The following is a 12,475-nucleotide window of genomic DNA, read 5'->3' as shown; positions in this document are numbered from 1 at the left end:
TGTAAACAGTGCTGCAGTAAACATGGGTGTGCATATATCTGTTCATGTAAAGGCTCTTATTTGTCTAGGATATATTCCGAGGAGTGGGATTGCTGGGTCGTATGGTAGTTCTATTTCTAGCTTTTTAAGGAAGTGTCAAATCGATTTCTAATGTGGTTGTACCATTTGACATTCCCACCAGCAGTGTATAAGTGTTCCAATCTCTCCACGGCCTCTCCAACATTTATTATTTTGTGTTTTTTGGATTAATGCCAGCCTTGTTGGAGTGAGATGGAATCTCCTTGTAGTTTTGATATGCATTTCTCTAATGGCTAATGATCGAGAGCATTTCCTCAAGTATCTGTTAGCCTCCTGAACGTCTTTTTTAGTGAAGTGCCTGTTCATATCCTTTGCCCATTTTTTAATTGGGTTGTGTGTCTTTTTGTGGTTGAGTTTTAGCAGAGTCATGTAGATTTTAGAGATCACGTGCTGGTTGGAGATGTCGTAGATGAAAATTTTTTTCCCAGTCTGTAGGTGGTCTTTTTGCTCTTTTGGTGAAGTCTTTAGATGAGCATAGGTGTTTGATTTTTAGAAGCTCCCAGTTATCTGGTTTCTCTTTGTCATTTTTAGTAATGTTTTGTATTCCGTTTATACCTTGTATTAGAGCTCCTATTGGTGTCCCTATTTTTTCTTCCATGGTCTTTGTCATTTTTTATTTTGTTTAGGTCTTTGATCCATTTGGAGTTAGTTTTTGTGCATGGTGTGAGGTATGGTCCTGTTTCATTTTTTTTTTTTGCAGATGGATACCCAGTTATGCCAACACCATTTGTTAAAAAGACTATCTTTTCCTCATTTAACTGACACTGGGCCTTTGTCAAATATCAGCTGCTCATATGTGGATGGATTTATATCTGGATTCTCAATTCTGTTCCATTGGTTTATGTGTCTGTTTTTGTACCAGTACCAGGCTGTTTTGACTATGGTGGGTGTATAATAGGTTCTAAAATCAGGTAGAGTGAGTCCTCCCACTTTGTTCTTGTAGCACTGACTCTTAATCAGCCTTGTTTGTTTGTTTTTTCCATTTTTGGAAAAATACAGAAGGGGTTGAAAAGGAACCTAGAACCCAATGTGCTAGGATTATCTGCTAGAAAGAGTAGCGTATGTTCTTTGGGTCTGATTTGGACTCTGTTTCTCAGCCCAACGTTACTAGAGGCTACACATTTTCCCAAAAGGAAGACAATGTCCTTACCTCAGGTGGTGAGAAGCCCAGCTGACAGACCACTCAGACTATCCTGTGGGTTATTTGAGAAACGAGAATGTTCCAAAAGAAATGGGGAGGGAAGATGTTGCTTTTTCAGCAGTATTCAGTTGGTTTAAGTGTCTGAGGGTTTCAAATGAGATCAGGTGTCAGGACCTTTTTTTTCCCTTCTGTTCTTCTGCAAGTCTTCTTCAGAGATGGCAGCGGAGACAGACATGCAGCTAATACAGTCCTTGAGTCATTTCTTATGGAACAAGAAGATGACTTTCCTGTTCTCACACCCGTGAAGAATTCACAGAAACTGCTTCTCTCACACAGTCTCCCAGGAAGGGAGCCCACCTAACCATGGAGTTCAGGTGCTCAGACTGTCATTTACTCTGATCTGTCTGGCCGTGAAGATAAAAGAGCGGGAAGTAGATTACTGGGAGAACTGCCCCAAGAAGATCAAGCAGTGACCAACCTCCCTGTCCCTGGAGCCATCAGTGAGCCAAGGCCTGTCCTGGAGGAACTATGCTGACTCCTTATCCTATAACCTCCTTCTTCTACTTTTGTTTTACCCTGATGTTTAGAGGGACTGATTCTCTCAGCTGAAATGACCTGCCCTGGAAATGTTGGCCCAGGGGATAGGATGTTAATGAATTCTCTGTGGTATGTTTCCTAACCTGTAATCCCTATACTCTTCTATCACCAAATGTGGTCTGAGGCCCTTGGTTTTGATTCTACCCCAAGGTAAGCATTGAAGGCCTGGTTCTAAATTGCTAATTGAGTACACAGTATCAAGATCAGAAAAGAAGGGTCTCTTGCATGGCCACTCCTCTGCCCCAGATCATAAGATGTGTTCTGTGGCATCTGTGGAATGATGACACCTGCATCCTTCCCTGCCCCCCAGGATCCTCTTATCCTGGACTATTTCCAATTCGATATGGCCACATTCACTGGAGTCTGTAACTACCAGATAGGCCTTCCCTTCATTGAACTTCCACAATCCAATGAGGCTCTGCATATGTATGTGTGTCTTGGTGTTACTGTTGTATGCCACCAGTGAGCTCAGTGATGCTTGAAGGGAGAGTGGACAAGTTTCCAAGTATTGAGGAGGAGACATTAAAAGAAATCCACACTCTACTGAAACTGTAGACTGTCAGTGATAATGAAAGTCTCTTAAATGCTTCCAGGGAGAAAAGACAGATTACCCAGTAAGATAATTAGATGGAAGTGAATTTTCCATGACAGTAATAGAATAAGAGAAGAATACCTTCAAAAGTGCTAAGGGAATATAACTGCACACCTAGAATTCTGTGTATTGCTAAAGCATCATTTAAGAGTGAGGATAAATGAAAAATAAAAACTAAAAGCACAATATGTTTTAGATTCATCCATCCTTTTGTGTATGTTAGTAGTTCTCATGAATTAAGAATAGCATGAAATTGTATATATACAGCATAGGTTGTTTATCCTTTCAGCAACTGAAGGACATTTAGGTTGTTTCAAGTTCTTGTTGATTTTGAAAAATCCAATATAAACATTAATGTACAGGATTTTGTGTGAATATAAGTTGTCTACTTACTTGTGTAAATACTTAGGAGTAAAATTGCTGGATTGGATGATAAGTGTATATTTAAGTTTATAATAAATTGCCAAACAATTTTCCATAGTGACCAGACCATTTTGCATTCCCAATTGTAGTCTTACTTTGCATTTTATGAATATTATAAAATTCTGTAGACTCTTTAAATACTGATTCAAAATGAATAAAATATGGCCTGAGGCATTAAATTTCAAGTCTTTTCAATTAGCACTCATAGAAAAAAAAAACAGTACTTTTGGAAAGAAAACAGAACGATTTATGCAGGTAAAGGAAGGGGTACAATCTATATTATCGAAGACATACTTATTGGTCATCATAGCTAATGCTACTAAAATTTACATTTTCCATTTTATAAAGTATATAAACTATAATTTTCTTTGTCAGACAGATGAATCTCTTTCTTTGTTCTTTGTTCCCTCTTCATGCTGAAGTATAATTTTCAAAATTTTAAAAATATGACTATTACAAATAGAACAAAACCACAACCGCTGCCATCGAGTTGATTCTGCCTTATAGTGACCCTGTAGGACAGAACAGTACTGCCCTGTAGGGTTTCCAAGGCTGTAAATCTATGGAAGCAGACTGCCACATCTTTCTCCCCTGGGATGATGATATATTTACTAATTTATTAATGATGGAAACTAGAACATGATAAAAATGAGTCAAAAAGCATTTGAAGAACAGGAGTTTATGTATTTTATTAGGGAAGCCATTTGAAAATGTTAGAATAAGATTGTCAGGTTAAAGACAAAACGGGCTGAAGGCCCAGAAAGCAATAAATTGCAACCCTTTTGGTTAAAGATTTGTATTTTTTACTATTCAGAAGTTCTTTGCAGCTCTACAGGACACAAAACTACAAACTACCATGTAAGATCAGGAGTTCGTGTCTTTAATTAATCGTAAATTACAAAATCAAGTAGTTGTATATTCTAAAAATTATATAACCTTTGAGTCAGCCTATCAAATAATGCAATAGACACAAAGATTTGCTGCCCAGATCTTCCTCAGAGCCTTCCTGGGAGTCTCTAGGGAGACTATTCAAGGATTGCCTCAGACTTTCATTTACTCTGCTGAGGTCTGGGAGTGAAGAAGAAAGCAGGAGCAATTAGCTATTGGAGAAAGAAAAATTTGCAGCCCAGCTGTTCGAAGTGAGGTCAATCTACAGCCTCCAGCTCTCAGCAACTTTAGGGTCTGTCTCAGTTGCAGAGAGCATTTGCCCCCGGTTCTCACTCTTCTGGGGCAGCCAGTATCCATCATTGTGCTAGGGAGGGTCCACTCTGTTTGGCCTAATGTCGGATGACTCTGGCTGGCAATTCTCACTCCAGAGATTTCTGCTGGGCTGGACAAGCTTTGTTGAGCTTGCATCAAATTCTATTTTTCCTCTGTCCAGTGTTGCTTCCTCCTCTTTCCTGTTATAGATATTGGTCCCTAAAGAACATCTCACATACACTCCAAACTCTACTTCAGCATGGCTCTGGCTATTCCACCTGTGACCAATCCTGTTTTGATACGACATTTGAAGGCTGGAATAGCTGGCCTGGATAGCATAGCTCAGGAGTTCCAGCAGGATTGGTGATTATAGAAAATACTTATTGAGAGCTTATTATGTCCCAGGCACTGTTGTAAGCACTTTATGTATATAACTAACATTCACAACTCTATGAGGGACGTTCTTTCTAAACCCCTTTTTACAGAGTGTTCAAGTAACATGCCTAAGTCTCACAGACAGTAAGTGTTCGAGCTGGGAATAAAGCCCAGGCAGTCTAGTTCCAGACCCATGATTATACTCAACAATCAGTCTCAGTTCTAGTCCTAAGAGTTTGTATCAAAAGTCCAATCTGGTAGGCAGACATAGCACTTTTGTTCAGTGGTAGTAATTGAGATGGAAAGAAGTAAAAGGAGGTTGGTGTGATAGAATACTCTTCTTGGAAGGTATGACAGAGTATTGCAAACAGTCAAAATTTCCAAATTAGTTTGTGAGTTAAATATAATCACAATGAATATACCAATGGGATATTTTGAATATTGGCAAATAATCCAAAAGTTGATCAGGAAGAATAAACAAGTGATAAGACTGAAGAAGTTGGTGAAGAAAAGTGAGAGATGGGAGAATAGGTAAACTATTGGAACTAGAGAGCTAAGAGCTAGCCCAGAAATATTCACTACAACTATATTTAAAAAAAGAGAATATATAATCAAGCAATTGTAAAAAAATAAGGGGGGGGACACAAATATTAATAATAGCTAAAAGGAAAGGAATATTTAAAATGCTAATTTAACTGGCTATTTGTAAATATAATAACTTTAAGCCTCACATACATCATACAAGGTATTTTGGAACTTCTTAATTCAGTGAATTTAAGTTCCCAGCTTTTTTGTATATCTTTCCACAGCGATAAATCAAATGATAATAATAAAGCATGTTTAAGCAAGCTAGAAAGTGCATTGTATATTTTAGCCCGCCTTTAATATAAATATACATATATTATATATATACAAAATCACTTCAAAAATGAGCTCCTTCGACTGTTTTGATTTTTCAAAATATATCCGCATATATATGTAGGCAGCTTTGTTTTTATTCAAATATACACAACAGATTTTCCTCACTGCTATTGTATTTCTAATCCTAACTTCAAATCTGGAAAATGTCTCATTTTAAAAAGACTGTGAAAGGTTTCCAAGTGGAAAGTTTCCAGGTTCCACTTCTTTAGCCTCTTCCACTATCTCAGTGTAGGCATTCTTCTTTATGTAATCAGTGTGAACTGCTTGTAAGATTTGGAGTGCAAGTGCAGACATACGTCTATTATCCCTTCCTACCAATTGTTTAAGCATCCATCTACCTCATAAACAGAAAGTTGAATATATTTTTGAGGCTTCTTGTCTCTATCAATTGTCTAAGATCCAGTACAAAGGGTAGCAGTCTTCTTCTGGTTTTAAGAAGCTACTGGAGTTTGGTTAGACCAAAACTACCATTATTTCTCAGGGCTACATTATGTTGAATTTTAAACTTTATCTCCAACCATGTCTACTCAGTAATTGTGTCAGGATGAAGCCCTACCACAGAGTGACTCTAAGACACATACTCAATGTTTTTCTTTTTCTAGTTACTTTTATAACATGAGCTTCCAAGGGCAAGATGATATGTCCCAGGTAAATGCAGCTTAAGGTTTCTATGCTCACAAGATACAAAGGAGAAAATAAAGGAAATTTTATAGAGTATATGCATTGTCTCAGATAGTGTATCATCATTAAAGATTGACTGAACTGATTACATTTATAATTCTTTCACCCTACTATGGTGGCCTTGTCACTGGATGGCACAATCAAACACTTGACTACTAATTGAAAGTTTGGTGCTTCAAACCCACCCAGAGACACTTTAGAAGAAATTCCTGGTGATCTACTTGTGAAAGTTCATAGCTTTGAAAATGGCATGGAGCACAGCTCTACTCTGCACCCATGGGGTTGCCATTAGTTGGAATCAATGACAGCAACTAGTAATGTTGGCCTCATGTGAGTACATGATTCATAGAACAAATTCTCTGATTTGGAGAAGGAATGGAGAAAAGCAAGCCATGATCCTGTCCTAGAATGTGGAGGGTGCCTAAAACATGTATTTTTCCAGGACCCTCCTCAGGGCCCTCATGACCTCTTTATTCCTCAAGCTGTAGATGAGAGAGTTCACAGCTGCGGTGATGACTGTGCCAAAAACAGAGATGATGTTGTCCTGCTAGGGGCTGTGGAAAGAACTGGGCAAGATGTACATGAATGTGGCACCTTCATAGAACATCCCAACCACAGTAAGGTGGGAAGAGCATGTGACAAGGGCTTTCTGCCTTCCCTCATTTGAGGACATGTGGAGCACGGTAAATAAGAGTAATGTGTAGGAAGCAACGGTGCCAGAGAGGGAAAGCAAGAGGAAAGTCAGACCCGTCACATACACCATGAGCTCATACCTGGAAGTATCAGCACAGGCCAACTTCAGCAGAGGTGGGATCTCACAGAGCAGTGCCTGAATTCCCGGGGCATGCAGAAAGGGAAGTGGATGGTATACAAGGTATGTGCTAGAGCAGTCAGGGTGCCAGGATCCAGAAGGTCACCACCATGAGCCAGCAGACCCTCGGCCTCATGAGGATCATATAGTTCAGATTATTGCAAATGACCGCATACCTGTCATAGGCCATGAAGGCCAGTAAGAGGTCCTTTGCACCACCCAATGTCAGTGCCAGGAATATCTGAAGGGCACAGCCTCCAAAGGAAATGGTGTTTTCTTGGTGCAGAAAATCCACAAGAGTGTTGGGAGTGACAGCAAATGTGAAGAGAAGGTCCATGAGCGAGAGCTGCCCGAGCAGGTGATACATGGGTACATGGAGTCAGACACCCATTGTGATGACCAGGAGTAACAGGCCATTGCTGGTCAGAGCCAACATGTACAGGATTGTGATGGTGGCACAGAGCAGTTCAGGAGACCCACTGTCATTCAGAATGCCCGTCAAGATGAAACCACTTCCCAAGGATGAGTTCCAGAGCTCCATCCTATATGGTTTCTTTATTCACCTAGACCTAAATGGATTCTGAATGAAAGCTTTGCTATGGTGTGTACCCTACCATTGTATTGTTCCAGGTCACTGTGAGATGGCCAATACAAATCCCATGGAATGAAATATTTTCCTCTTGGCAGCTAAGTTTGCATTTCTGGTTTCTGAATTTTTTAACTGAATTATGAAAAGCACCAGACTAGTGAGGAACAGGTATTTTTGTAGTAGCAAATTATTTAGAAATCTCTTTTAATATGGTATCCAAGAGAATAAACCCAAGCCAACCTCATTGTATATAGATAAGTTTCTGCCTTTATAATAACAAAATGTATTAGTCATTTGTTTAAAATCTAGGTGGTTGTCTTCTTAAAATGTACTTGGGTGTTATTTATAATGCAGATCTTTGATATCTTTTCCCCTAGTTATTATGTCTTAACTTTCGTGGCTCATTATTGTTGACAGCTTCCTCAAGAGAGGAGCCTATTGGCTCTTGGACCACTTGTTCTCTTGCACCCTCCTTATATTCTTCATGAACATACTGCAATTCTGCAGGAGTGAAAATAATTTCTGGGTGGCATTGTATATTCAGTGGTAGGGATTTTGGAGGTAAATCTGTAGGAAAATTACAAAAGGTGTTTGCATATTTACAGGTAATGATGATACGTTTGTTTGGAAGGAGACATGGAAAAGATAATAGGCTGAATTTGCAAAAGCTTCTCAAGGTGTTTGTGTTTAGGGCATATGATAAAAGGAGTGAACTAGAAACAAGGAAACGTAACCCGAAGTTAACGTGTCACCTGAGAGTCACAGTAAAATTCTGCACATAGAAAGCAGATACCTCTATCTCACAAATGTAAGATATAGCAGGAAGGATACTGGTCCTGCTGAATCATAAATTCAAGTGATAGTACTGGGGAGGGGAGTTGAAGGTGAAGAGGAAGTAGAGTTGTGAGATTTGTGATGCAGCCATTACTTAGCTGGCTGTTTGTGAATCGGGATCTTTCACAGCTTGATGAGCAGCTTAGGAAACATTTTGGAGGAGAAGAGAATTCATTTGTCCTTTGTATCATCTGCACCAATTCTTCCAGTATTCTGTCTATGTCACCACCCTGGCCATCTCAGAGTTGGAATATTTAATTGGTAGGATCATAAAATCTTGAAGATGGAAAGGCCATCTGATCCAGCTACCATTTTATTCATTCAATAAATATTTGCTAAGGACCTACCTGGTCTAGGCTTATTTCATTGTTGTTGTTGATGTTGTAGTTAGGTGTCGTCGAGTTGGTTCCGACTCATAGCGACCCCATGCACAACAGAACCAAACACTACCCAGTACTGAGCCATCCTCACAATCGTTGTTACGCTTGAGCTCATTGTTGCAGCCACTGTGTCAATCCACCTGGTTAAGGGTCTTCCTCTTTTCCACTGTCCCTGTATTCTGCCAAGCATGATGTCCTTCTCCATTGACTGGCCCCTCCTAACAACATGTCCAAACTATGTAATCCTTGCTTGTAAGGAGCATTCTGGTTGTGCTTCTTCTAAGACAGATTTTTTGTTCTTTTAGCTGTCCATGGTCTATTCAATATTCTTCACCAAAACCACAATTCAAAGGAGTCAGTTCTTCTTTGGTCTTCCTTATTCATTGTCCAGCTTTCACATGTATATGATGTGATTGAAAATATCATGGCTTGGGTCAGGCACACCTTAGTCTTCAGGGTGACGTCTTTGCTCTTCAACACTTTGAAAAGGTCCTTTGTAGCAGATTTACCCAATGCAATGTGTCTTTTGATTTCTTGACTGCTGCTTCCATGGCCGTTCATTGTGGATCCAAGTAAAATGAAATCCTTGACAACTTCGATCTTTTCTCCGTTTATCATGATGTTGTTCATTGGTCCAGTTGTGAGGATTTTTGTTTTCTTTATGTTGAGGTGCAATCCATACTGAAGGCTGTGGTCTTTGATCTTCATTAGTAAGTGCTTGAAGTCCTCTTCACTTTCAGCAAGCAAGGTTGTGTCATCTGCATAACGCAGGTTGTTAATGAGTCTTCCTCCAATCCTGGTGCCCTGTTCTTCTATATATAGTCCAGCTTCTCTGATTATGTGCTCGGCATACAGATTGAATAGATACAGTGAAAGAATACAACCCTGATGCACACCTTTCCTGACTTTAAGCCAATCAGTATCCCCTTGTTCTGTCCAAACAACTGCCTCTTGATCTATGTAAAGGTTCCTCATGAGCACAATTAAGTGTTCTGGAAATCCCATTCTTTGCAATGTTATTTTAATTTGATATGGTCCACACAGTTGAATGCCTTTGCACAGTCAATAAGACACAGGTAAACATCGTTCTGGTATTCTCTGCTTTCAGCCAGGATCCATCTGACATCAGCAATGATATCCCTGGTTCCATGTCCTCTTCTAAAACTGGCCAGACTTTCTGGCAGTTCCCTGTCAATATACTGCTACAGCCACTTTTGAACGATCTTCAGCAAAATTTTCTTGCATGTGATATTAACGATATTGTTCTATAATTTCCACATTCTGTTGGATCACCTTTCTTGGGAATAGGCATAAATATGGATCTCTTCCAATCCATTGGCCAGGAAGCTGTCTTCCATATTTCTTGGCATAGACGAGTGAGCACCTCCAACGCTGCATCTGTTTGTTGAAACATCTCAATTGATATTCCATCAATTCCTGGAGCCTTGTTTTTTGCCAATGCCTTCAGAGCAGCTTGGACTTCCTCCTTCACTACCATCAGTTCCTGATCATATGCCACCTCTTGAAATGATTGAACATGGACTAATTCTTTTTGGTATGATGACTCTGTGTATTCCTTCCATCTTCTTTTGATGCTTCCTGTGTAGTTTAATATTTTCCTCACAGAATCCTTCACTATTGCAACTCAAGGCTTGAGTTTTTCTTCAGTTCTTTCAGCTTGAGAAACGCCAAGCGTGTTCTTCCCTTTTGGTTTTCCATCTCTAGCTCTTTGCACATGTCATTATAATACTTCGTCTTCTCGAGACGCCCTTTGAAATCTTCTGTTCAGTTCTTTTACTTCATCAATTCTTCCTTTTGCTTTAGCTGTTCGACGTTCGAGAGCAAGTTTCATGGTCTCCTCTGACATCCATCTTGGTTTTTTCTTTCTTTCCTCTCTTTTCAATGACCTATTGCTTTCTTCATGTATGATGTCCTTGATGTCATTCCATAACTCATCTAATCTTCGGTCACTAGTTTTCCATGTTTCAAATCTATTTTTGAGTTGGTCTCTAAATTCAGGTGGAATGTGCTCAAGATCATATTTTGGCTCTTGCGGACTTGCTCTGATTTTCTTCAGTTTCAGCTTGAACTTGCATATGAGCAATTAATGGTCTGTTCCACAGTTGGCCCCTGGCCTTGTCCTGACTGATGATATCAAGCTTTTCCATCTTCTCTTTCCACAGACTTAGTCAATTTGATTTCTGTGTGTTCCTTCTGGTGAGGTCCATGTGCATAGTCAGCATTTATGTTGGTGAAAGAAGGTATTTGCAATGAAGAAGTCGTTGGTCTTGCAAAATTCTATCATTCCATCTCCGGCAGTGTTTCTATCAACAAGGCAATATTTTCCAACTACTGATCCTTCTCCTTTGTTTCCAACTTTCGCGTTCCAATCGCCAGTAATTATCAATGCATCTTGATTGTATGTTCGATCCATTTCAGACTGCAGCAGCTTGTAAAAATCTTCAGTTTCTTCATCTTTGGCCCTAGTGGTTGGTGCATAAATTTGAATGATAGTCGTATTAACTGGTCTTCCTTGTAGGTGTATGGATATGATCCCATCACTGACAGCATTGTACTTCAGGATAGATCTTGAAATGTTCTTTTTGACGATGAATGCAACACCATTCCTCTTCAAGTTGTCATTCCCAGCATAGTGGACTATAAGATTGTCTGATTCAAAATGGCCAGTACCAGTCCATTTCAGCTCCCTAATGCCTAGGATATTGATGTTTATGTGTTCCATTTTATTTTTGACAATTTCCAATGTTCCTGGATTCATATTTCGTACATTCCAGCTTCTGATTATTATTGGATGTTTGCAGCTGTTTCTTCATAGGGTTATTTCATAGGTGTGTAAAATTCATCACACAAACAACTACATACACCCAAAGGTGATTATTGGAATATAAAGAGCAATATAACAAACTAAGAGTCCATAGAACTGAAATTTTTGGAAAGGACTCTGCAAGTAAGTGACAAAAAAAAAAAAAAAAAAAAAAAACTACAGACTGAAGATGAATAGAAGGTAGGTAAGAAGGATTCAGGTAATACTGAGAGAGGGATGTGTGAAGGTCAGAATATCTGAAGCATAGTGCAACAATCTCCTCCCTGCAGTTTTGCCACAGTGAAGTCTAGGCCAGAAACCAATCAGAAGAATGCCCTCTTTAAAACTGTATCTCATCATTCCTTGGGGTCTGAGCTCTTTCTCTTGCCTCACAAAACCAAAACATTGACTGTCTGGCTTTCTTCGCCTTTTGAAAACCACAAAGAAGACAAGTTTGAAGATGATTCTTAGCTCAATGTCTGGTAATTATTAGATTGGAAATATTTTCATTTCTTTTTTTTTTTCCATAAAAAAATGAATGGATGGATGAAGGAAAGAAAATAATTAGCTGGCATATTTCTCTAGATTTCCGTCCCAGGAGTTTGGACAGGATTTCAAAGAGTAGAAGATGGACTGCTTAAGTAAGCCAGTGTAATCAAGAATCATTATCCTTTCTTACCCTTCACCAAATTTACCACTTATCTACTGTCTATTTAGGGTAAGACAGTACACAACACTGGGGAAGCCAGCACAACTTGTGCAAGGAAAGATCACGGAAGTTCTGTAGACACATTCAAACTTCCTTAGGGACTGAATTGCTGGGCTGAGGGATATGGATACCATGGTCTCAGGGAATGTCTAGCTCAGTTGACATAACATAGTTTATAAAGAAAAGATTCTACATTCTACTTTGGTGAGTAGTGTCTGGGGTTTTAAAAGCCTGTGAGTGGCCATCTAAGATACTCCACTGGTCTCACCCCTTCAGGAGCAAGGAAGATTGAAGAAAACTAAAGATACAAGGGAAAGATT

General features: G+C 39.3%; 1 pseudogene; it reads right to left on the bottom strand.

Moving 5' to 3' along the window:
* Window positions 1-6,429: 6,429 nt before the first annotated feature.
* Window positions 6,430-7,360, bottom strand: LOC126080084 (olfactory receptor 2AG2-like; annotated as a pseudogene).
* Window positions 7,361-12,475: the final 5,115 nt, after the last annotated feature.

This window comes from Elephas maximus, chromosome 7, assembly GCF_024166365.1.
Source record: "Elephas maximus indicus isolate mEleMax1 chromosome 7, mEleMax1 primary haplotype, whole genome shotgun sequence".
NCBI lineage: Eukaryota > Metazoa > Chordata > Mammalia > Proboscidea > Elephantidae > Elephas > Elephas maximus.
The sequence above is the reverse complement of the archived record's forward strand: the minus strand, read 5'-3'. Positions and strand labels throughout refer to the sequence as shown.